General features: G+C 34.2%; 1 pseudogene; it reads right to left on the bottom strand.

The window, feature by feature from the left end:
- LOC113185867 (outer dense fiber protein 4 pseudogene) lies at nt 1-23,323 on the bottom strand (annotated as a pseudogene).
- Between the last annotated feature and the right edge of the window lie 2,403 nt (nt 23,324-25,726).

Raw genomic sequence — 25,726 nt, 5'->3', positions numbered from 1 at the left:
TCAAGATTTTGGGGAACGGTCATAAGAAAGATTTAGGTGAATGGATAACTTGGCAGATGTATAATTCTTTTGCTCAGGATCCAGGAACTTCCGTTGGTTGGTTTCTGATATAGTCTGATCATTCAGAGTGTCTTTCACTGAGCTGCCACTAATACTGAAGGACCCGGTGTGAGAGGGATGGTTCAGAATCACACTCCAGAAAGTTCTGTAGTTCAAATAGCAAAGGATTCCACAACTGACACATAGGATAAATACCAGCCAACCAATGAAATAGCTCCAACCAAGGGAACAGACAGATTCTTCTTCACCTCGAAGATCCAGAGGTTAATAGGGTACAACAGGAGGACAGAAAAAATGAGGGTGACTTTTTCAGAGCTGGGGGGCACCTTCACAGAAGCTCATGATGGTTCCAATCAAGCCAAAGGTGGGCACTTTCTGAAGACCGGGCAGGTACAGCAAGTGCAACCAGATGGTGAGCAGGAAGCCTAGCTGAAGATTACCTTGGCTACCCCAAAGACTGGGTGATTCGTCCATATCTTAAAAGTGTCTTTCTCATTTTCTACTTGGGAACAGCTCCTAGCTGGGCAGGTATACAGCAGCCCCAGGGACATGACGTGGACTGAGGTATGGATGATGTTGTTTATATCCTTGGGATAGCACTTATAAAAAAAAAAATGAGACTCAGGGTTTTGCCTCCAACATTTCCTAAGGCTTCATTTTTATCTGCAGTGAATGGTCTGAATGGGAAACAAAATGAGGTAGAAAGCATAGACTGCCCACTTTCCTTTGGCCTCACTTAAATACAGTGTTTCTACATAACTGCAATGGAACCTGGAAAATATTATCTAGTAACATGCCCAGGAGGAAAATACATGTGGTGGTGAGCAATCGCAAACTCTGCCACAATTAGCAATACTAGCCAAAAAATAGAGTTTTCCCCGCCCCCTTTCCTCAACACATAGAACACACATAATCATTCCAACATTGCATCCAGTGCCAAACCTGGGGTATCCATAGATGGAGAGTACTACACATTAATTTGGTTTTGGTTTTTCATTATTGGAACCTATGACATTAAGGAATACATTTCTAGTTTCTCCCATACCCAATAGACAGACAGGCTGAGTGTCTGGCAGTTGAGAATTCAGTCTTTGGTTAGGCTCTGATGCTGCTCTCTGGAAGGGACTCATTTGCTCATTGTGTCCCTTATCTCTGACCTCTGAGAGTCAATTCTTTTTGAGTTATTCTCTATGCTCACACATAAACAGGAAACTGGGCAGCATGTTCTCCTTAGAGGTTGTGCAGTTTTTGCAGGCTGCTTCTAATAGAGTAAGTTTAGGGACCAAAATTTGTCTCACAGCTTGAATAACCAAAGATTGTTATTGAGCCTGGGTTTATGGTTTCCTTTAAAGTTTTGATAAAAACATACAAGGCATAGGATCTATCTGCTTCTAATCAAATCCATGTGCTACTAGATCATATTCCTTCCTAGTCAAGTCTTAAATCTATTTCATTTCTTGCTTCTTTCCCCCTCTTGCCTCTTTGCTTCAGATTAATGGTACTAATTTATGACTACATAGGACAAAATCCTGATCTTTGCCACATTACCAAATCATTTTCTTCAACTGAGTATTCTTTTTCATTACTTAGTTTTTTCAATCATCCCTCTTGATGTCTGGTGGCAGTTTCCAGATTTTTGATCCCCCTTAGATTAGTTTCAATTCTGTTCATCAATCTAAAAATTATTTCCATAACTTCATTTAACATCTTTCCAAATTTCTAGTCTAAAAAACACTAACAGTCCATCTAGTATTCTTAGAGCCACCTGTTCAAAAATTCAATGTTTTCCTTCTAGTGTGTCATGTCAGCATATTTTGCCAGGGAATACCAAGACCCTTTAGTCTATCAGCCTCCAATATTTATTTGTTCTTTATTAATCAGAATCTAGTCACTAAACCGACTAACAAATTTTTTTTTTATATTTTACATTAATGTTCCACTATTGGCATAGTTTTTTTTTTTTTTTATCTTTTGGTCATCCTACATTAAAGGCTATCAGAAACTCCAAATTTTCATACCTTAATTCAATAAAAATTTCTTTCTCAAAGATCAAAATCTTGTGTGGTTGGTAGTAGAGCTCTACCTCACAGGAATGAGCTCTTTATGTCACTGAATCATCTTTCAGGGCTTTGCCCTTTTCTGAATTAAGAGGCTGGTTGGAGAAAAAAAAAAAAAAAGTTTTGAGTGCTTTGGCCCAATCCTGATGCATATAAGATCTCCTCACAACTCATTAACCAGATATTCATCACATTGCTGATCCACCTGCAATAGAGGCTGAGAGAATATTCTGGACATGCTCCCAAGAGGACGAGAAGTGCTGTATTTCTGCCACACTGCTACAGATCACTTGACAAAAAAAAAAAAAAAAAAAAGACAAGAATTTAGCATTTACCAAAAATTATCTGTTACATCATGTGTTTTATATGTTAATTCACCTCTACAACAATATAAAAACTGACAGGAGTACAGCAATGATATGGTCCCAGGTTTCCTATAATTTCCTTCTACATCTAATCTTCAAACCTAGAATCTGGAAACACTCAGTCTCCTCTTTGCTTCCTTTGTAACATGACTGGTACTCCATTCTCAAAGTTAACTGTTGTCAGAGGGAAGTGATTCTATTACTTGGAACTACTTATGTATTTGGTCACAGGGAGAGATCATTATATATTGCCATGGTGACTACATGGCAATTATTAGTTATTCTATTGTTTTAAACAATGTTGAATGCCTACATATAGATGTTGAGTCATAATTATTTAGATTTAAGATGTGTATAAATTGTACCATGGTTCATGCCTGTGTTTTCAGCTACTTGGGAGTTTGAAGCAGAATAATTATTTTAGCCTAAAAATTGGGCAACGGTTGTTGTGGCTCTGGAGGCTGAGGCAGGAGGATAATGAGTTCAAAGCCAGCCTCAGCAACAGCAAGGCACTGAGCAACTCATTGAGACCCTGTCTCTAAATAAAATACAAAACAGGGGCTGGGGATATGACTCAGGGTTTGAGTGCCCCTGAGTTAAAAAAAAAAAAAAAGAAAAAGAAAAAAGAGTTTGGGCAACCTACTAACAGTCTGTATCAAAGAAATAAAAATACAGACAAAAATAGTTTTCAAAGAGAGTTTATTATTTTTATGACAGTGATAAAAATATTCAGAAAAATTAGGAATTAATTACAAAAGAGATGAACACATAGATTTTATGGATTATGGTTGTTAGTAGTCTAGTATCTCTTCATACAGAAGAGGATTGTTTAAAGAAAACTCCAGGGCTACTTAGTCATTTCTTGAAAATGACTGATCCGAGTCATGTGGTGTATATTAGAGATTACAATTCTTCACCTATCCCCAAATACACTCTCCTTTTCACGTAACTGCATATCCTCCAATAAGAAGTGAGTATTTTTCTACCCCTTTACTTTCAACTCAGTTATGTGAGTTTGGCCAATGGCTTTTAGTAGATATGATGTAAGCAAAGCCTTGAATTATGCTTTTGTTTTTATGCTTGTCTTTGCACATCTGCCTTCTCCATAAAAAGAGCATGCTCTGAGTAATGCACCACTCCAAGAAGGAGCAAAACTTGGGGCAGTTGGACTCAATTCATATATAAGAGCCAAGGCTATCCAAGCCCAGCTGAGCATAACATGGAATTATATGACTCCCAGCCAAATGGTAAATCCCCATGCACAACATCATATTATGGCTGTTTTGCGCCACTGAATTTTATGATGTATTCCTAAGTAGGAATAAGTGATATGATTGAAACACGCCCTTAACATGTTTTAAAAAACAAAATAGAGTACAACGAAAGTTACTTGCCAGAGACAAGAGCCAGAATATATAACTAGATGATTTTGTTTCCAGGCAGGTGACACAACATCATCTTCAGTTCAAACTCATCTATATTGGGAAGTATCCTATGCATGGCTTAAGTTCGTACTATCAAAGTTCATATATCCTCAATGTAAGTAGAATTAAGATGCTATTAGAGAATTAAGCTTTGTTTATGCTTTTTGTTATAGTTTTCTAGAGTGTACTTTAAGCATTGGCCACAAGCCACATTGGGACATTAAGTAATCACAATACTAACACATTTCAATATTCAGCTGGCAACAAGGCCTATAATTATAGTTAAGCTTTCATTCTCTGTGTCTGCAATTACCTAACCAGTGATAAGGAGATTTTCATGATTGCCATTAAGGGTTTAATTATGACTGAGTCAGATACAAGAACAGTTGTTAGCTACATATCCATCCATCCCTATGGGTAAATTGGCCTATCTGAGGAGAAGGCTGGAAAAATAGGTCGAAGTAGTAAAGGAAAGACAATAAGATGCATTATAGATGACTCAGGACACACTGCTGCAACTCTTGCTTTCTTTCAGCAGCTTCATATCCATGAGCTTCTTGAGATGTCGGTGGCCCCCAGGTGAGCAACCCCAGGGGAATAGCAGTCTATTGCCCTGATGCAATCCTCTTGCTCATGAGGTCCAGCCACTTACCCTTTAACAAAGACTGGAATAGAAGAAAGTTAGTTCTTAGCTCCTAAGTCATAATAGACAAAGTAAACATTTTTAATAGCTTGAAAAAAAAGACCTAGAAGAATTAATATTAATAATTTATTGGCTTTATTTATTGAATATTGCTATCTCTTGAATAGCTTGTTTATGAATATAATCCATGATTGACTATTTAGTGGCTTTGTTATAAATCATGTCAAACAAACCTTGCGTCTAAGCATGTTGTTTTGCCAGACATGTCTGTTGATAGATAATAACCCAAATGTCCCATTGTTTTTTTATTTTTTTTTAAATGTGGTATACAGAGAACACTATAAATAAAGGACCAACTAGGAAGTAGTAGAGAGAGTTTTATTGTGAAGTGCTTTGTAAAAGTTGCTAATAAGAATGTGAGATCAAAATGGAACTAAGCAAAGGTAATATTATTTCTCTGAGCATTAAATTTTTCCTACTTAAATAGGAAAACAGTGATTATAAAACAGGCAGAAACAGTTTTTCTTATATCAGAAAAAGAAACATTATTCATATGCTAAAGTTATTTTAGAAAGGATGTGTTGAGGGACTGTGGCTCAGTAGTAGAGTGCTCCTCTCCCATGTGTGAGGCCCTGGGTTCAATCCTCAGCACCACATAAATAAAATAAAGGAGTTGTGTCCACCTGCAACTAAAAATATACTTAAAATCTAAAAAAAAAAAAAAACAGAAAGAAAGGATATGTTGAACTACTTTTACAGCTCTAAGATATTTTACTCAACTCAAAACTTTTATAACATTTTAAAGTTTGAAAAACAAGTTTGATGAATTTTAGAACATAATAGAGCACCAAGAACTCTCAATAGGAATTTCTCATCACAAAATATTTTTAGAAAATGTTTAACATTGATTTATCATAGAAAGATGAAATTATTGCTTTATATTTTAAAATGTTTTTAAAATTAATATAATTTTAAGCATGACTTAAAAAATATTTCAAGCTGATTATTAAACTGAAAAGAATTAGAATTATGCTTTAATTCAATTTTGAAACATTTAGATTAACACTTGCTAAATGTCAAAGTAATACAAAACATGCCAATGAGATCTGCTTTTTCAATAAAATTACATTAGAATTTAAAGTGAAAAACTTGAAATTTAAAATTAAATATAGAAACAGGAAAAATATAAAATGCCCCAAGTAGCAAACTCAGCAAAAAGCCATGGTAGAAAAACAGCCTGTGACTAAACAAAGTAAAAAATTAGTAATGAAAACATTAAAATAGGACAAGACCAAAAATGTACTAAGTGATTAATAAAGTGTGTATGAGAGCAAGGAGTTCTACCCCCTAATTATCTCCAATGTTAGATAACTTTTCTTTTTTTTTTTATATTGTTCTTTTTTAGTTATTCATGATAGTAAAGTCTATTTTGACATATTTATACAAACATGGAGAATATCTTATTCTAATTAGGATACCAGTCTATGGATGTATATTGTGTTGAGATTCACTGTAGTATATTTATATATGTGTATAGACACATTTTATATTAGAATTTAAAAATTGAAATATTCAAAATTATAAGAAAAATAGAAGAGACAACTGTATTATTTGTTTATTATGGTGTTTGTTTGTTTTAAGCAAATTTGACTTAGACTTTTGCAGCACTATGAACCAGGCTGCCTGCTAGGTATTTCAGAGAATCAACTTAGGTGACCTTCAAATAAAATCAACAAGTAGACTTTGATATTACTACTAAGACATAGGGAAAGAGTCGTTTTACCCAAGATCACTTGGTAATTGATGGTAAAGGTAAGATTCAAACACAGGCAGGCTGAGTTCAGAGTAATTGCATGGAACCACCATAATCCATTGCCACTTTAGTAGCTCAACAAGTTAGACAGACACCTTCTTGTCTCAACATATTGCCCCATCTATTTTTAGGCCTATTGCAAATGAAGAAAAAAAAAATATATATATATATAAACTCCAGTTTCAGCAACATAACTTGCAGGCTATTCATTTTAGAATGTATTTTGCAGACCCAATTGATAAACTTGATTTTACACTTCTGAAAAGATCATATTTGTCCAATCATGAATTCATAATTTTTCCCCAAAATTTTCTTTAAATAGAGACTTATCCCTTATAATTGAGTTGTTCTCAAGTTTGAGAAGGCCATTGAGCCAGAAATCACAATCACCAAAGTTAGTTTGGGATAATTACAGAGGTTGTCTATGGTAGTGCAAGCCTGTAATCCCAGTGGCCAGGAGACTGAGACAGGAGGATCATTGAGTTTAAATCCAGCCTCAGCAAAAACTGAGGTGCTAAGCAACTCAGACTCTGTCTCTAAAGAAAATATAAAATGGGGCTGGGGATGTGGCTCAGTGGTCAAGTGTCCCTGAGTTCAATCCCTGGGAGCCCCCCAAGAAAAATTTTACCTATCATCCCTGGACTAAAGCCTACTGGTTGTTGCTGATGCTATTGTACATAAGCCTATCATAGATCAATTTAAAAAGCAGGTGTCTGATTACACTGTAAAATTCAAATATAAAAATTAATCACTATAAAAAAGATAACAGCAAAAGCAAAAAAAGTCTGAAATCTTCTTAATGTTAGCAAATGCATACTCAGAACTTGAAACAAAAGTTCCAATAACAACATCATATATTGATTATAAACTCTGTATAGAATGAGCTATCTAATAATGAAAGTAAAGCTTCCTAGGAAATTTTTTTAAATGACAAAGATGTGACTCAACTAATAACAAAGAAATTAATGCCAAAGATATATAATGGACATTTAAGGAAAATAATTTCACAGAATGTGAGAACTTAAACATCATTTCCAATAGCGTGTGCTATTAATTTGTATCTATAATTAAATTTTTAAAAGAAACACTGTACAGAAATATCTGACTTTTTCAACCATAACACTTAAAGTCTATATCCAATGTGATTTGTGTGGATATGTGCTAATTATTCAGTTTATTATATAGAAACATTCAGTGTGTATTTTTTTTATTATTTAACACCCAGTTGAGCTATTCCCTTTTACTTATTGTCCTCATTGTTTGAACAGCAGAAATGAAACTTCAAAGCTTATTCCACTAGACCTTGATCTAATTTTGCGTTCTACTGAGTGCCGTTTATGATTAAGAACCTGAACACATGTTAAATGACAATATTGTCCCTTGTAATCTACCTTTAAATATACTCACATATTAAGCTTGCATAATGTATGTGTACTGTTATTTGTGTCAGTTTAGAAGTATTTCACAATTCTTAAAATTTCATTGCCCATATCTCATGAAGGGTAGCTGTATGTGTGTGTGTGTGTGTGTAAACATTAACAGTCGTGAGTAGTTACAAAAATTGGGTCCATGCAATTTATGAAGTTCTCTGACCTTGTGTCATGCACTTACTTATGTTTCACCCCATATACTTGAAATGATGCAGAAACACAAAATAGTGAAGTTATAATATTCCAGAAAAGTGAAACAAGACTACCGACTATAGCATGCCTTGTAAATCGTCTGTCATTAATCCTTTTTGAATATTTCATGTAAGTATGGGGTTTATAAATGTACCACAAAGTTGTAAGCTTGTGCTGCAGGAAACTGAGTTTAGTCTTATTAAGGAAAGAGAACTTTATGAAAGAAATTTTTAAAAATTGAATTACGACAGTGAGCAGTGGCTCTGGGATGGGGGTGGGAGTTAGTGACATCACAAGTATTAGAAAAAGGCCCTTGGAACTGACAGAAATTTTCATAATATTTTTATGATAGACAATGGGTCCTGGGTGCACAGATGAGAACAAATAGCTTTCTATGTGTAAGTGCATGCACATGTGCATGTGTATGTGTATGTGTGTGTGTGTGTGTGTGTGTGCATGTGTTTGTGTATATTCATACCAGTGTCCTGGAATTAAGATGGGCTTATAGTTAAATATTATGATAAGAATTTAGATTTTAAACTAGTACATAATAGCATGACCCCTAAAGATGCTTAGTTGAAAGAAAATACTTGAAATAGTGGCAACATGAAGTGGCCTTTGAGTAAAATGCAACTTGTAACTTTCAAATCAGAACAGGGAGATGGCTATGTCAGTGCAGTGGGAGTCTATTCATGAGATGATGAGAGTAAAAGCATGTGCATGGAATCTCTTTTTGAGAAAGATGGGGAAAACATAGATAGATATAAATTGTAAACAAAGCAGATACCTAGAGATTTGTGACTACTAATTATATAAAATATTTATCATAAGTTCCGAATTTGAATTTTTACTTTAATTAAGAAAATTACATTCCCCATCTTTTTTTCCAGATTAGTAAGGAGAAATAGATATAAAATTAAGAGGACTGTATTACTTAAGTCAGTCTCAGAGAAATCAGAAAGGAAATGCTCAAGAAACTGGTCCATAGTGCCACCTTGTGTTGATGATCCAGTTCTTCTTTTGTGTTTTGTTTTCAAAGACTTATCTTCATGATGTTGAACTAACTACAGAGAAGTAAATACAGATTATATTGCCCTAACTTTGAATTAGTCAGTTGAATCACTGAATACAAAGCAAATAAATATTTTAAAATAGCTCTTGTCAACCAGTAAGATTTCCTCCTTATTCTGTTGTAAATTAGTGCATTTTCTTTCTACTGGTCAATCCACTGCCATGAGAAGAGGCATCCTAAGGGTAGAATCTCAGGGTGAATAAATATGTTGTTTTAAATCAATTACAAATCAAAGAAGGTATATGAAGAAAGTATGGAGATCTGATATAACACTGCAATTAATTTACATTGGATTATTTCTGTTTTTAAACCTACCTTTTAAATGGATGGAAATTACTCATTTTAACAACAAAAATGTGAATTTACTGTTTGGAGAATAGTTAAAATAGGAAATTATCAAACCTAACATTAGCAACTTTTTTTTATAATCAGGTCTTCAATATTTGAGCTAATAGTAGATTACTATTTCTAATCACAGTTGATTTAGATTTCCTTCCATTAATCCCTGGAGAGGTAGTAGATAAAAAATGCTTAAGAAAGACAATTTAGACAATTCTTAATTTTAAAGCTACTATCCAAAATTGACTAGAGAACTATATGGCTTTGGGTGCATTTGGATGCTGAATTTTTTTCTGTATAAAATTCTAGTAGCTGATTTTTTTCAACCTTATCCACCCTTGTTTCAGTGACTGATTCATTTAAGCAACAATGTGCTTGAATATTTTTCTTTTTTTTTTTTGGTATTTTGCTTCTGTTGAATGAATTTCATGTTCTTTTTTAAAATTATTTTTAGTTGTAGATGAACATGATACCTTTATTTTATTTTTATGTGGTGCTGAGGATAGAACCCAGTGCCTTCCACATGTGAGGCGAGCACTTTAGCACTGAGCTACAACCCCAGCCCAAACTTCATGATCTTAAATGTAGCCTGACATTAAATTAGAAAATAAATAAAATACATTATTTATTTAGAGTGTGGTTTTCTAAGATACTATGTCTATCTGTGAAATAAAGGTAGAATTTCTCAGATTTTAACTTATTCAAGTTAATTTTTTAACTTTTTAATTTAAAAATTAGACATGACAACGTATGTCTGGAATCTATATTTATTGTAATGAAACCAAGGTTTAGTGTGTTTTATTTTATAAATATCCACATATAGTTACAAATACATATTTTTAAGTACATCTAAGTTTTAACACACAAGTTTTAAGTATACATGGATAATATTTATAATACGAATTCTACTGAAAACTTTGTACTGCATGAGATTATGGGATATGCAGATGATAGTATTTTACAGTCTATATTCTTAGAGCTATGGATAATGAGAGTCAAGTGACACATAGTAATTATCTATGAGCAAATTATGTACCTAATAAGGATAATTTTAGTTTCCATATAAATTTTACTATAGGAAGGCTTCTTCCCTTCTAGCACTAAAGTCAAAAAAATTCATTTCTAGGGAGTTAGAGTATATTAATTGAAATTCCATACTCCTATGACCAGTTCAATAATATGCTTAATTATTGTCAAGGAATCTCAGTTATTCATAAAAGATACTTTTCTAAAATGACAAACAAGGAGTTTTTCACTAACATGCAGAATGCCACGTCTTTCCTTTTATCATAAACATTTCTGTCATTACTTTGCAGAACACATATTTTTGTCTATTTGAAGTGCATTATTTTAGAGGGAAAGCTGCTCACCAGATTATAGAACATGAGCTGGCCAGTGGAGAACTTAACTGCAGAAGCCCACTACACCTAATTATAAAAGATGAAGGTTTGAAAATTTGCATAATTGCAACTATTGGTAGGGGTCGGTAACATATTTGCATTATCTACTTATGTTCCATACCAACACTTTTAAGCACCACTTAAAAAAAAAAAAGTCTGCTAAGTCAGATGCTTGTAGGTGTCAGAACATCATAACCTACAACATAGGCAATGCCTTTTTCTACCCACATCCCTGAGTTCCAATAGCTTTCTAAAATCAATTTTTATATTTGGGTACTATTTCATTTTCCAAATTTTGAAAATAAACAATCATTTCATCCCTAGCTAGGGAAATGCCTAGTGCCTGTAAATCAAGTTCCAAGTACTCATTTGTGCTTTTTACAAATAATTGTTCCATTTACTATAATTCAGAGTAATTAATAATTACAAAGATGGCATTCACACCATGAAAGTGCAAACAGAGGTAGTGAATAAGGGTGGTTGGCACCCATCACAAGAGCCTTTTTACTTTGGAGGCAGAAAGAATTCCAATATCTTAGGGAAATGAACTTTTTTTTGTAGTGGCTACTGTTTTAATGTCTAAATAGCATCTGAAATAATTAAATCAGAAAATGGAAAGGCAGCTAAATTAATCAGAGTTGAGAATTTGCTAATAAAAGTAATGATGTTAATAGCTACCATTAATTTGGTAGATTCTATGTTCAGGGTTCAGGCACTTTAGATATATCATCTCTAATTCTCATTAAAACCTGGAAAGATAGATATTTTAGTACTGTTTCATAAAAAGAAGAACCTGAAGCTCAGAGAAGTTTGATAAGTTACCCAAGAGGTTATAGAAATTAAACCTGGACTTAAACCTACTTTTTTATGACTCTATGGTCTAGTTTTTCCACTATTCCATACTGCCCTTATCCCCCAAAATTACAGCTATATTTTATAAATAATACCTTCATGGCAGAGCCTTAATAATCTAGTTAATATGATAGATCATTGTTTCAACAATTTCTTGCTAGTAAAGATTAGTTGTCCTCAAAATAGTACAAAGTGCATTTCATTTATTTCCTGTTACTCAACTAATACTGACTCTGCTCTGTATCACTTGCTACCAGACTCAAAGAGGGAATATGAATTAGGAAGTGACCAGTGTCCCAGAGTACAATAATAAAACACTGAACATTATTGCACCAATTGTAAAGAACAGGTGGCTCTGTAGAACTTGCTTCATAAAAATAAGTAAACAAAGAAAAGTCAAATATGAATTTAGGGTGAAATGCTGTAGTGCACAAAGGGAAATCCAGAATTCTGAGGACTGGTAAGTTGCTAAAATGCATTTACTATAAGAAACCAAAATACTCTTACCTCTGCATTACCACCTTTCCTGCTCTCCTCTGTCCCTAGTAGATTTATCCATGACATTAGTTAGGCAACATTGTATGTATTTGGATTGTGCTTCTTAGGTATTAGAAGCATTCTAAGAGGGAACATTTAATTCTAGTTTATATGTAAAATGTGTCATGCTAGCCCTTTCGTTATCCATGGGATATAAAGCATCAGAGAAACAATTTTAGAAAGGAAGATGAGAAAATAATGATGATAAGAAAGAGAGAAAAAAGAAAAAAGTTATTTCATTCCCACAAGAAGTCAGGCTTAGCAGAATAAGATTTTGTAGAGTAAAATGATCAATTTGTTACTATATAAATGTAGATGAAAGATAATTTATTCATCCATAATACTATATTTAAAAAGAAAAGAATAACAGCATTTGCTTACAAATCAAGTATGACAAGAAGATACATTTCCGCTAATTAAAATTGCTTGTGGCATGTTGGCAAGGCTCAATAATCAAAATTGTCACAGGAAGTGAGGTTGTTTTAGCTGGCTCTTTGTGAACGCACATATTTACTTCCTACTGACAGTAAGCACTGAGTTTTCCCCTTGAACTGCCCAGGTTCCCTTCAGTCTCTGCTCTCCTGAGGTAACTTCCAAGCCCAGCATTTTCTGTAACTTGATTCCTCAGCACTTTCCAGGGAAGAAAGGTATCAGTGAGTCTCTGAGTTTCATTATTAACTCCTTGATCATAGTATAAATCACTTCATCATCTTCAGCTTTTTCAATCACAGATATAAAGATAAATTAAACAACGAGGTTTTTTTTTACGTATAAAGTTTCAACCACTAAATATAATAAAATCTTTGCTCAGATTTCTCAGTGAACATCAAAAATAATTGTGTGCATGTGTGTTTGTGCAGGCATATGTGTGTAGTGTTTCCTGTTGTATCCTCCTCTTGATAGTGTGAACGATGGTGGAAGGCTCTGCTTGTTTCTTTCTCACTGCAGATTTTGATTTGCTGGTTTTTGAACTCTTGACAAATTTGGTGACATTGTGGCTGATCCACTTTATCCCTGCTTTGTTTGGGCATAGTCTTGCTCTCTGAGGCACCACTATCCCATTTCCATTGACTTCAGGAGAAGGTTCATTAGGCCTGATCTCTCTCAGTCTTTTTTCTCCCTCCCCTTTCTTCTCTCTTCTCCACGCTGGACTGTGGGGCTCTTTATTCCTCAGGTCCCCTGTAGGTTAAGCCTAAGTGCTTATCCTCTTTTCTCTTTGACTCACAGTCAGCGTTGGCATCTGTATTCGGTAACCCTCCATATGAATAAATAAAAGCAGGTACCAGCCTCCCAAATCTCCAGGTCTGGCCAGACAAACAGCTTGAGATGCAGCTCCTGTCACAGCTTCATGTCACCTTGGAGCAAAACTCCCCAATGCCATTGAGCTGCTTTTGACTACAACTTTTAATTCCCCAGTGTTTAAGTTTGCCAGACTCCTACAAAGGCTCTTGTAACCTACAAACAATTAACATCTAAGGAAAGACATGTTATGGACCTAAATGGCACAGTAAGGCAGAAGGAACGGATGTGTCTGTGCACAGGATAATTAAGGGTTTCTGTGGAGATCTTTAGGCTCTTCAGAGGGTCTGGTCTGTCAGTAGACGACTAGGTTCTGAGCCAGTTTGAGCAGTTGGATAGGCAATTTGCATTTGCCAAGATTTTCTCACTCCTCACTCTGTATATCCATGCTTCTTGTTCTATACAGAAATTCTGCATTTTTTAAGTAGTGTGCACCTTTGAAATTCTTCCAAAATGATGACATTCTGAAAACAAACCTTCTGGTGGGGAGGGCTTGTGCTCTGGCACATTCAAAGTTTTCTTTTGCTTTTGTTTTCACACATGAGGTTTAAACTAAGTTGGGCTTTTCATATTATCAGTTCACAAAACATGATCATCCATGGTGTATGTGGGTCCCCAATGTTGCCCAATTGGTTGATTGTTGATTTATGTTTTAAAACTCCTTTTCGTGTCTGCATCTAATCTCCACTTACCACTCCCTGAATAGGCGGCCATTTATACGTGTAGCTTTTTACATGTTGTATTCCTGTGAAATGAAAATTACTTTATGTGTGAATAGTCTAACATAAATTCTATTGTTATATAGCTATTGCTTGCTTTTACCAGCTACTTTTCAGTACCCATCTTTGCATTTAGATATATTACTTGTTCACTGTTTTTAACTACTATATAATGCTTGTAGTGTGAACCTACTTCATTTTGCTTACCTTTCAGAGAACTGAGGTTTCACTCCTGGGATTGGGGAGGATAGACAAATATCCTAAGGCTTGTTTTCTCCTTTTGTGTTTGCTCTTGGATTTTTGTTGTTGTTGTTGTTGTTGTTGTTCTGTGCCTATGCTAGGTTTAGGTCAGATAATGACTTTATTTAAAGTTGAAAACCAAAAGGGAAATGATGTGATCAGAACTATGAATAATTTTGACAAAGAAAATTATAGTTTAGGTATTTTTCATACAATACATTTAATATTCTCTAGCTTAAGGATCTGTTCAGACTCCCTGGGTGCTATGATTGGCATGTCTACTTACCAACTCTGTAAATTTAGCTAAGTTACTTAAACATTTGAGCATCAGTTTCCTCATCTGTAATATGGATCTTAAAAATAATACAGTGCAGGTCAATCAAAAAGGGTAGATTATGCTGCTCTAATGCCCTTCACCCTGAAATCTGAAGGGCTGAAAATCACAGAAGCTATTTCTTGCTTATGTTACATATCCATCCGGGGTCAGCTATGACGCTGCTCCATGCCGCTTTCATCTTCAGTACGGAATCCAAGACGATGGGGTGACCAACAAATGGAAGACTTCTGGTTGCTGAGACAGAGGTGAAATAAAGCTTGAATTCTTTACACAATGGATTCAGTTCTCGGCCCATAGGTATCCTTCCTGGCCAAAGTTAGTCATATAACCCACTCCACACAAAGAACAAAACAAACAAACAAAACTAAAAACACCCCAAACAATCAAACCTGACTAAATGCCTAGAAGTGCAATGTTCAGGGACCATCAATTTTTAAGGGCTACTGTATGCCTTGAATGGTTGCTGTCAAGATTAAGGGGTTATTTCTCATCACCTGGTCGGAAGAGTTCCCAGAGCACAGTAGACATGGAATAAATATAAGCTTTTGTTTTTATGCCTTTTACTAAGGTGTAAAGGGGCTCTCATCCTTTCCCAACACTCTCCTTGAACAATACGTTCTATTACTTCCAGATCAACCTCTCCACCCATATGCCTCCAGGAAAAAATATCAATACTTTCTTCTTGTCTGAGATGGGCAGTATCTTGCAGTACTTTGATCTCATTCCATTTCTGTTGACCTACCTAGCATGGGTTCTGCCTACGCTGCTGGTGATAACTGCATTTTATCCCTTGGTTCTTCATACTCTACTGGTCTTGGTCACAGATAGCTCACAAATGTCTTTACTAAAGCTTCATTTAGATGTTTTAACATAAATAAAATTATTGTCAAAAGTAGCATATTTTTAAGAGCTAAAGGGAGCAAGAAGTGAAAGCTGGGCCTGTTTTAAGGAAATTGAAATGGATAGTCATGATTCTTTTCATTTCAGCAATAAATTAATGGACTATTTTAATAGCTCCCTCTGGCCCCCTTATTCCACAGAGTGCCAGTTCACCAGGGTCATCCTGACCTGGAGACTCCTCACTTTTTGGATCCTTTGAGCATCATTTTTCCTAGGCACTTTCCCAACATCCTACTTCCTCCAGATAGAATTAGTAAATTTTTCCTTCATGTCCCCAAGGCAGCACAGCTATACTCTTAAGTTGTGTAGAAATTATTTATTTACATGTCTATCTCCTTTGTAAAGCTATGACGTCCTTGAATATAACAATCTCACTTTATTGTCTTTGTATCCCCCAAATCTATAGCATCCTGACACACAATAGGCAATCAATGTTCATGCCAAGGATGAATACCATCCAAGAAATGTAATACCTTAATTAAGGGTATCAAATCTTTAGTGTTTTGGGAAGTGGGTATTTCAAGCATTGTGTCAAGACAGCTGGAGATAGATTTTGAGAAAAAGGGTATTTCAGTATTGTCATAAGATTTCCTGTCAATTTTGTAACCTGGTTTTAATCAATTGGCAGTATTTGGAGTCATTACTTTAGTAAGAATTACAGTGATAGGATAGTTTTATATGTTCTAAATCTGTAGATATTTTAATAACAATATTAATGATCATATACATCTTTAGTGGATTTAAGACCCTTTAAATAATCAACATTTTTTAAATTACTTTTTTTTTAAAAAAACTCACCTCACTGCTAACAGAATTTAGTGCTAAAAAGACCTTCCAAAAAAGAATGATGGTAAAACATTCTTAAAAAGCCAAAATCTGCATGTCAGTTCTATATCCTCAATAGTATTCATTAGGAATTACTTTCTCTGCATTACAGACACCACCGCCCGCCCCCCCAGCCCTTTGTTTTTACCACTCTGGGCTTTTCTTTAATATAAGAGCCTCCTGAATGGCTTTTCAGTCTCTAATCTCTGGTAACTTCAGCCCATGTACCTGTGGTCAGGTGGCCTATGATTGTAACATAGCAGCTAGGTAATATGTCTTCCTTCTAAAATATATAACTAAAATTATTACTTCATTACTACTATGAAAATATTAAAATTATTATTAAAAAATGAAAAGACAGTATGTTCATTCAAAACATTCATCAATTAGAACTAACTTTCCTCCCTGAGTCAGGTCCTACTATTGCCTGCAATCCCTGCCCTTCACAAAACAATTGCCAGGATATTCTATGGGTTCTCTCTCATAATTTTGTGTCTTGCTCATATAATCTTCCTTCCCTCCATCATCCTCCTAAAAAAGTCTCTAATTTTTCAATTTCCAACTTGAATGTCCCACTTTCCTTCCATTCCATTTATATAGTTTTTTTTCCAGTTTTGCTTAAGTTTATCTTTTATATTTCCAGCAGATTTAAATTTCTTTTGACAAACATTTTAATGTCCTATTCACATTTTTTTTCTTTCTAGCATCCATTTAAACTTTTGCAAATTATAGTTACTGATTTAAAAGTTTTCATTTAAATAAATTCAACAGAATTAACTCATTATATTATAGCTCCAACTCTAGGTATTGTTTTAAAACTGAGGGATTTGGGAAGCAACTTGGGCTTTCACGGGTACTTAACTTTTTCAAATGATTTTACTCCAGGTCCATAATTGAAGAGTGAGGATAATCTTATATCTCAATTTCATTTCATTTCTACATAGCAACTTTTGTGGAAAACAACGATGGAATATGCATTACATAATAGGAACAGAATTTCCAAACTGGGCACATGGATCATGATCACAAAACTGCTAATATGAGTTGGAGCTAAAATCTCCAAGAATCTTACTATAAGGTTATGCATAATGCTTATGATAGTGACATCTGGTGGCTCACAGGGAATGTTCCATTGATCCACCACTTTTAACCTCTATCTGTATTTCTATTTTTAACAAAGATAGTTGCTTTGTTCTTATAAATTAGTCCTAAAATTGTTTGATATGCGGCATGTACTTCCTGAGAAAATTAATATTATCTTATAGATTTTTTTCTGTAACATGCACAAGTTTAAATTCACATTTTCACTTACTAAAAGTAGGAAAAATGTAAAGATGAATTATTCTTATGCCTAAAATAAGTATGGGCAAGAGACTGCACTTTTAGCACCTATAATCCATACCACTTTAATCCCAAACACCAACCACCCTTAATGACACTGATCCCTTAGAACATACATGTCATAATCTGTCATTTATCCATGGTGTGACTCATTGTGCTGGAAGAAAATCAAAAGATCAGAAGTTAGCGTTCCAGACCATCCCACCAACACTGAATTGTGTGACCCTGAGCCAGTCATGAAATTTTCTTGGTCCTCAATTTTCTCATCTGAAAGATTTCGGCCAGATATCCCTCATCTTGAGACTTATTAAAGACAGGGACTTAATAGACAGTGATGGTTAATTACAATGACATTGCTCTCCTCTGGTATTTGGCTTTTGGTGCATAGAGGATAGGTATTTTTAAAAATGATAATAAGGCTCCTTTAAATTCATATTCAGTATTCATATAACATCCATTACCAGAGCACCCAATGGGATAACTCAAGATTCCCAGGACCACTGGCAAAGAGCCAAAGCTATTACAGTCATAACTGTGAATAAATTAGAAACAGCTTAGGCTCAGTTCCTCACACTCAAGAATTGACTGAATGTACCTGCTGCTCTCTCCCTATTTAGTGCTTTCCAGAGCCTGTTAGAGACCAGATTCATTAGGTTATCTAGACATTTGTCAAATATTTATGTCTTATGCTCCCTGCTAAACCTACTAAAAGGAGATAACTGGAATCCACATTTTTAACAAAATTCCCGGATGATAATGATGGCTATCTTGACATGCTACTTACTATATCTACCTAGACACTATGAAGATTCATAGATGAATATCAGTACCATATAGCAGATAAAAGACACATTTTTTTTAAAAGAAGAAATTGAAAACTCAAGTGTCTACAGGGCCCACAAAGTAACTTAAAGGTTAAAAAAAAAAAAATACTGGCCAAGTAGGAATTAAGGGGACCTCTAGAGAGCATGCCCCATGCAAAGTAGACAGCCTTTAATTAGCTGTAGTGGTTGGTGCCAGGAGGGGAAGCTTCCCAGGGTTGCCCTGTTCTTTGTAAAAAGAAGATGAAAATAGGATTCTTACATGAAATCTTCAATTTGTAGGAGTTGGAACTAATTCAATGCAAACTAAATGAAACACATTCGTAGGCTTCAAGTTTTTGTTCTCTGTGTTAGATCCAATTCTTATTTATGCCTTCTAAATCGCATTTCTCTCTTTTTCAGATTCATGGCATTTTCAGTCTAATGCATTTGACCAGCTGGGTTAATTTGCAGACCACCCTTTATAGAACGATCAGTCTATCCTTTATACTGTCATATTCTTTCAATTCTGTATGAAATTTGCTGAAACTTTGTCTTTCTACATAGCGCTCTGGAGCTTTGTTCTACAAACCTTTACAAACATACTCTTTCCAAGTGCCCTTCACAACATTTTTCAAGCCTCCATTCATTCAACACATATTTTTATAGTTGGTAAACAAAATTACCAACAATAATTTCTGTTAATGAAAAAATTATCATATACAATTAGATTTTACATATAAATTTAAATGTTGAAAATCATTACTTATTCATTTTTAAGTGCCCATCACTTGCTTAACATTATCTCAATTAAAAGCAAATTTTATGTACATCTCTTCACTCTAAAGACAGGGTCAGAATTTAAAATGATAAGAATGACCTTTTTCCCAATAAGAAAGTAGAAAAGAGATTGTATTGTTAAGTATGTTCTCCCAAGCCTGCATCCTAAGGCAGCATAATAGGAAACCTCTAGGCAGTTGGTAATGTGAAGGAATTTAATTAGAAATTCAGAAACTTTTCATAAAGTAAACACTATGTCTTATGCTAGGAGCTTTGATAACTGACCAAAGTAGCTAGCCAGCAAAACAGAAACTTTTTTTTTATGTGTTTTACTAGTGGCTCAGCTGAGGTAAGTGGGGGAATAATGTATCCAGGTGATGTGGAAATATCTCAAGTTTCCTTGAAGACAAAAAGGAGGAAAATAAAAGCATTACTCTCACTGGAGATCCAAGATAGCAGTATGAAGTTTGAGGCACATCAAAGTACTATCCATCATCTCTAGGTATTTGAATTTGTCATCTAAAGGAACTTGGGGATTTATCGTAACCTGGAACACATCCAAAAGCCACTATTTCTGAATATATGACATATCACTAGGACTCATATCATTGTAAATGATATGACTCGATTAATTTGAATGAAGATAAAAGATATCTAAATTTTATGTCCTATAATAAGCATCACTTATATGACACATTAGTAGGATTTATTGAGGTTGATGATTTATTGAACCATAGCTATGATCATGGTCTTATATGAGATATTGGAGAAAGAATAAAAATAAACACAAGAGATCAACTACACTCTGGGATAGATTAAACTTGACTTAAATAATACAAATAAAGAACAGACATAAAAACACTTCAGTACAAGGTAAGACTAAAAAAGTTGGGTGTTTGAATGAGACTCTTGGCCCACTGAGTTATAAGGAAGTAAAGTGTCAGTAGCAATAGATAAGAAAATTAAGTAAGCTATTTTAATGTATCAGCAGAGCTTACTGGCTTTGAGTCTTCCAATTCATTCAATCATTTTACTTATTAACTCAACAAACATTTGTTGATTGCTACTCTAAATTTGGTTTAAAAAGTAACACATTCACATGGCTCTAAAATAATATATATATATATATATATATATATATATATATATATATATATATTAAAAGTCTCACTGCTGTCCCAATTGATCTGTGCTCATCAGTGATCATTTTTACTAACTTATTTTATTTACTAACTTATTTTACCAAGTTATTTTTTATTGTGATGCAGTGGAATGCATCACAATTCTTATTACACATATAGAACACAATTTTTCATATCTCTGTGTGTAAAATCTCCATTAAGCATATGTAGGCAAATTTAAGAAAACAGTAATATTATTGAAGTTTTAATGACATTAGTATATAAAAGGCAGCATCTTATTTCACTGGTCTTCATCTCACTTTAAGTATTAAGAAGAGTTCCCTGTAAATAGAATTGTATTCCACATGAATTTACCATTATATAATGCATCCTGTATACATGGATATGTGGTAATATCAAGTTCTTACTAATATCAACAGTACTAATATAGTTGTAAAAATAATCTATTCTAATATTTTAATAATAATTACATAAATTTGTATTGGTTCAAGGGAAAAGAGGATGGGGAAGGGGATTGTGGGGCATAAGCAGGAGAGAACAATAAAGGTGATGGGAGACAGAGGACCACAGGAGTGGGAGACCCTGCTCTGAAGGCTGCCTGCTAGAGACAGAGCATCTCCTTCCTCCCACAGGAACCATGGCTCTGAAAATAAAAGTTTATTATCATCAAACTGCAAAAATTAAAAATCTAACTATCTAACTATCTTGATTGTCCATAAAATAGAAAAATATTTTTAAGAAAAGAGTGAACAATATATATTTCAGAAGAGGTACTGATTGTTTGATCCTGAACATACGTACACACATACAAATATATGTCATATATAAGTAAAAACGTTATATCATACATGATTATGTATGGGTATATAAAATAGATTTTTTTACACTTTGGTATATATTATTTCTTTTGGTAACATCCCCTAATATAAATCACAGCATGAATTATCCTCCATTTCGTTTGAAGCCAATTTTAAGGAACCCCAATGCAACTAATCTTTAGGGAGAGATGACATTCTTTGGCTATCCATTACTTGCCACTATAAATTTTTTCCTCATAATAACCAATTTTTTTTTCCTATCTTAATCTCTTGTTGGTATTAAGTTGTGGATCATTACACAGTCAAATCGTTAACTGAATCATGTCATGTCCCATGGAGTTTTATCATGTTTAAATTTTCAAAACTTAACTTCATGTAGGAAAATGAAAGGTATTTAAAAAAAAAAAAAGAAGAAGAAGAAGAAGAAAACCAAAGCTCAGGTTCTTCCCAAGCTCTGACAGCTTGAAAGGAACTCCAACAGAGAAACAGAAGTAAAATGAAAACTCCTGGAGCCTTAGCCCGCCCTTGCAAGACTCTAATTGGCAGCCTACATAGGGAATTTGTCTGTCATTCAAGTACTTATATACTCTTATTTCCTGATTAACTTTGAAAACATAGATGTTGTTTGATACTGCATTTTGTCTCAAAATTAAAATAACATTAGTTTGATATTTTACATCAGTTTGCATGTATTTTAAAACACACTTTCTATATATTTTATTTTTATCTTTCACTAGAACAATTGTTTTAATATCCACCTCAGACCCTAGTAGGTTTGCAAATGAGATCACACTCATGAGCTTTTAATTCATGGCTCATTTAGTAAATTTATTTTTTTCAAAAATGTCTCTTTGTAAATGTAAAATATTTCAAAGCCCTTCTATGCAATATGAGTGCATAATAAGAATAAGCCTGACACACACTTATGAAAGTCTATATGATTGTTTTACTAAAAAAAAAATGCTCCTGCTTTAGAAGATTTTAAAGAACTTTAAAATTATTGTGTTTTAAAATTTCATAATCTTGAGAAGGATCAATATTATTTTAAAGAATGTGTGACTTCTGAAAGCTCAGAGTCAGTGTTGGAGCTCAAAATAGAACCAATGAATCTTGGCTCTCAATTTGTGTCTCTAGCTAACCACATTAACTGGACAATTTTCTTTCATCTGTGTATTATTAATAACATAATATCCTGTGACACAACAGACTAATCACCTCTTTGGAGAATTACCCTGGAGTTATGTGGTACATGATTTTAAAGACACATTATGTGCTGATATATACAACTTATGGACTGTCCTGTGGTTAAATGATTGCTGGCTATTTAGGTGAGGTTTTCACTTCTAATAGTCTTAGATTTATAAATATATATGGGCCACTTAGAACAATGATACATCTTAAATTTATACAATAGCATTATTTAAGAAGTTCCAGTTATCTCATACTCAGAAAGCGAATGAAATGGGAGATGGTTTTCATATACTATCTTTATTTTAGATTTAGTTTAACTGAGGTATGGACTGAATAAGACTGCTTCTGTATCCAAAGAAAATCAGTATTAAATAGGACTGTGAATGCAGAATATTTAACTTCCAAATAAGGCCAATGGATTTTACAATTTATATAACATTTGATAGATGTTAATGACTGTTAGGTATTCAAGTCCCTAATTTCCTGCATTTCACTACACTGCAAACTCTTCCCTACATTAGTGGCAATGATAATGTGCTCCAGAGTTTTCCTTTTGTTTCACTAGTTTTAATTTCATCTATACCTTAATGAAGGCTTTTCTCTATGGTCTCTCCTTGAACTTTTTTCTTTCATTCTGTCATCAATTCCCATGGCTTCAGTTGGTGCTTGCATGAAGTTCATTCCAACATCCATAGCACTAGCTTGATCTTCCTCCTCAGATGTAAACATTTCCTCCTCGATTTTCATTATCAGCTTCAAATCAGCATGTTCATAGCTTTCCTTAGCTCTTTATTTTTGAAGGTATCAGCCCCACATATATATCTTCAGGACGTACTCCATGATGCCATGCACATAAATGGACCATTCTTTTCCAGATCGCCTTATATTTTATGGTTTATTCCAGCCAGGTCACAGGCTCATTGTGTAAAAGGTCTTACTTGCCTTTGTTATCCTGGTATATAGTACACTGAGGCTCCTGGCACATGCTCAATAAATTTTTGGTGAATGAATAAATCACTGATAAAGGCCTGATTTGTTCTGAGAGCACATGAGATAAAGAAAGAAAAATAACTTCACCTTGATTTTAAAAATATTTTCAGAGTATGAAATGTTAAAATCCACTGTATTAATATACCATTGTACTCTCTATCTTTATTATGTAGTTTTAGGATAATGATTTTAATTAAATTATATTTGCTTAATGAGCATCTTTGACAATAGGTGTTAGTCTCTTTTTTAAAAAATATTATCTTTTAGTTGTTGATGGCCTTTATTTATTGATTGATTTATATGTGGTGCTCTCATATATATATATATATATATATATATATATATATATATATATATATATGTATACGTGTGTGTGTGTGTGTGTGTATATATATATATATATATATATATATATATATCCTCTCATATGCTAAGCAAGCAAGTGTTCTACCACTGAGCCACAACCCCAGCCCCAGGTATTAGTCTCTTAATGCCATTTTTATAAAGTGATGCCATTCTATTAAAGTTTATGTGACTAAAGTGTTAGGTATTTATAATTATGAAGGAAATACAATTGAGACAAAAGCATTTCCAATCAAATAAGATTTGATTATCCACTAATACTAAATGGGAGGTTCATGACCTGAGCCTAATGGGCCCTTTACAAGTTGTAGTGGACAATTAAGCGACTCAGCAGTGAAACTGACATTGAGGAGCAGATTTTGCCTGCCAGCCGTTCTCAGGGTTTGGATTTCACTGGATCATGTTCTGAAAGGTCAGCACTGGCCAGATGACCAGTCCAGAAACTGCAGATGGCAATGCGGTCACCTGACCACTCTGGGGCTCCCCAACCTGCTGCACAGACTCAAGTTCACTGAAAGGTCACAACAGGCTTTGTGTCACTACTCTGGAATATCATAATTCTTGAGAACTCTCTTTCCTATATTATGTGAGATAAAATACACTTTGGTCTTCCAGTCAGAGGATAAAATTCACTACTGTCACAACTGCAAGCTAGCAGTGTAGCCACAGGGAATCGCACAATGTGGGACATCTTTTTTTCAGAGGAATTCTATAAATGAAATGGTATTTAAATACGCACCAGAAATTTTGGAGATATATATTACCAGCCTTTAAGTACCCAAAATGCCAATTATAAGCTGTATTTCCTTGAGCTAGTCATGGTATCTCCTTGAACTTCAATTTTATTTCCAGCTATAAAATGGAAAACATAGTATTGTGTCTCTCTTGCACTTCCACTTCCAACTTTAGAGAGTTGAGAACAGAACCTGCAAGTCACTGACAAGCTGGTGATATACAAACACAGTGTCCACTCTCTTTCTCTTTGGATATGTGTTTTTTATTATGCAGTTCTCAGGGAATAGGTGAGGAAATTTTTTTTTCTCAATTTTAAAGCATGTGTATTAGGCTCAGTGAGTAGATGAACTTTTATTTATTATATCTTAACCCTTTTGAAAATAGGCAAAGAGGAGAAAAGGATGACCTAAACACATCTCTGGTTAATGATTCTCTAGCAGGAGTCACTTTAACTTTGACTATTTTAACTCTCTCAAAGTTAGAATTAAGGAATGTTTGTTTGAACTTGGCTTGGAACTATTATAATATTTATGTTCAACTGGCATTTTAAAATTATGATAGTAGTGTAAATGGGAGACATTTGAAATGGAATTAGAGAGAAAGAGATGGAAGCTCAGTATTAAAATACAACTGTAAACAGGATACACTCACATAATATCTTTCTGGCTTTTGTTACTCGTCCACAAGGCAGGCTAGCTGTATTGTAACTGTCCCTGCCTTAGCAGGATGTTTGGTTTGCCTGTTGCCCCATCTCTTACACAATACTCACTTGGAGTATGCCCAGACTAGGAAGTGCTCATCCATACACAAGAGGGAGAAAAAGCCAGGCTCACAGGTGGTTCTAAAATATAAAACTATGGGATTATTTTCCCAGAGAAGTGTCTCAAGAAAAATCAGAAATGGATTGCTCACCTGCAAACCAACTCCTACTAGACAAGCCCTTTGCAATGATTCTGCATTTGTGCCCAAGTATGGTTAACAAACAGTTACTACTGGAAGTCAAGAGTTCAGCTTGATTTAAATTGCAATGATCTAAAGATGGAGTGAAAATATTTTAAGTGT

This window comes from Urocitellus parryii, chromosome 1 (assembly GCF_045843805.1).
Source record: "Urocitellus parryii isolate mUroPar1 chromosome 1, mUroPar1.hap1, whole genome shotgun sequence".
NCBI classification, from domain to species: Eukaryota; Metazoa; Chordata; class Mammalia; order Rodentia; family Sciuridae; genus Urocitellus; species Urocitellus parryii.
The sequence above is the reverse complement of the archived record's forward strand: the minus strand, read 5'-3'. Positions and strand labels throughout refer to the sequence as shown.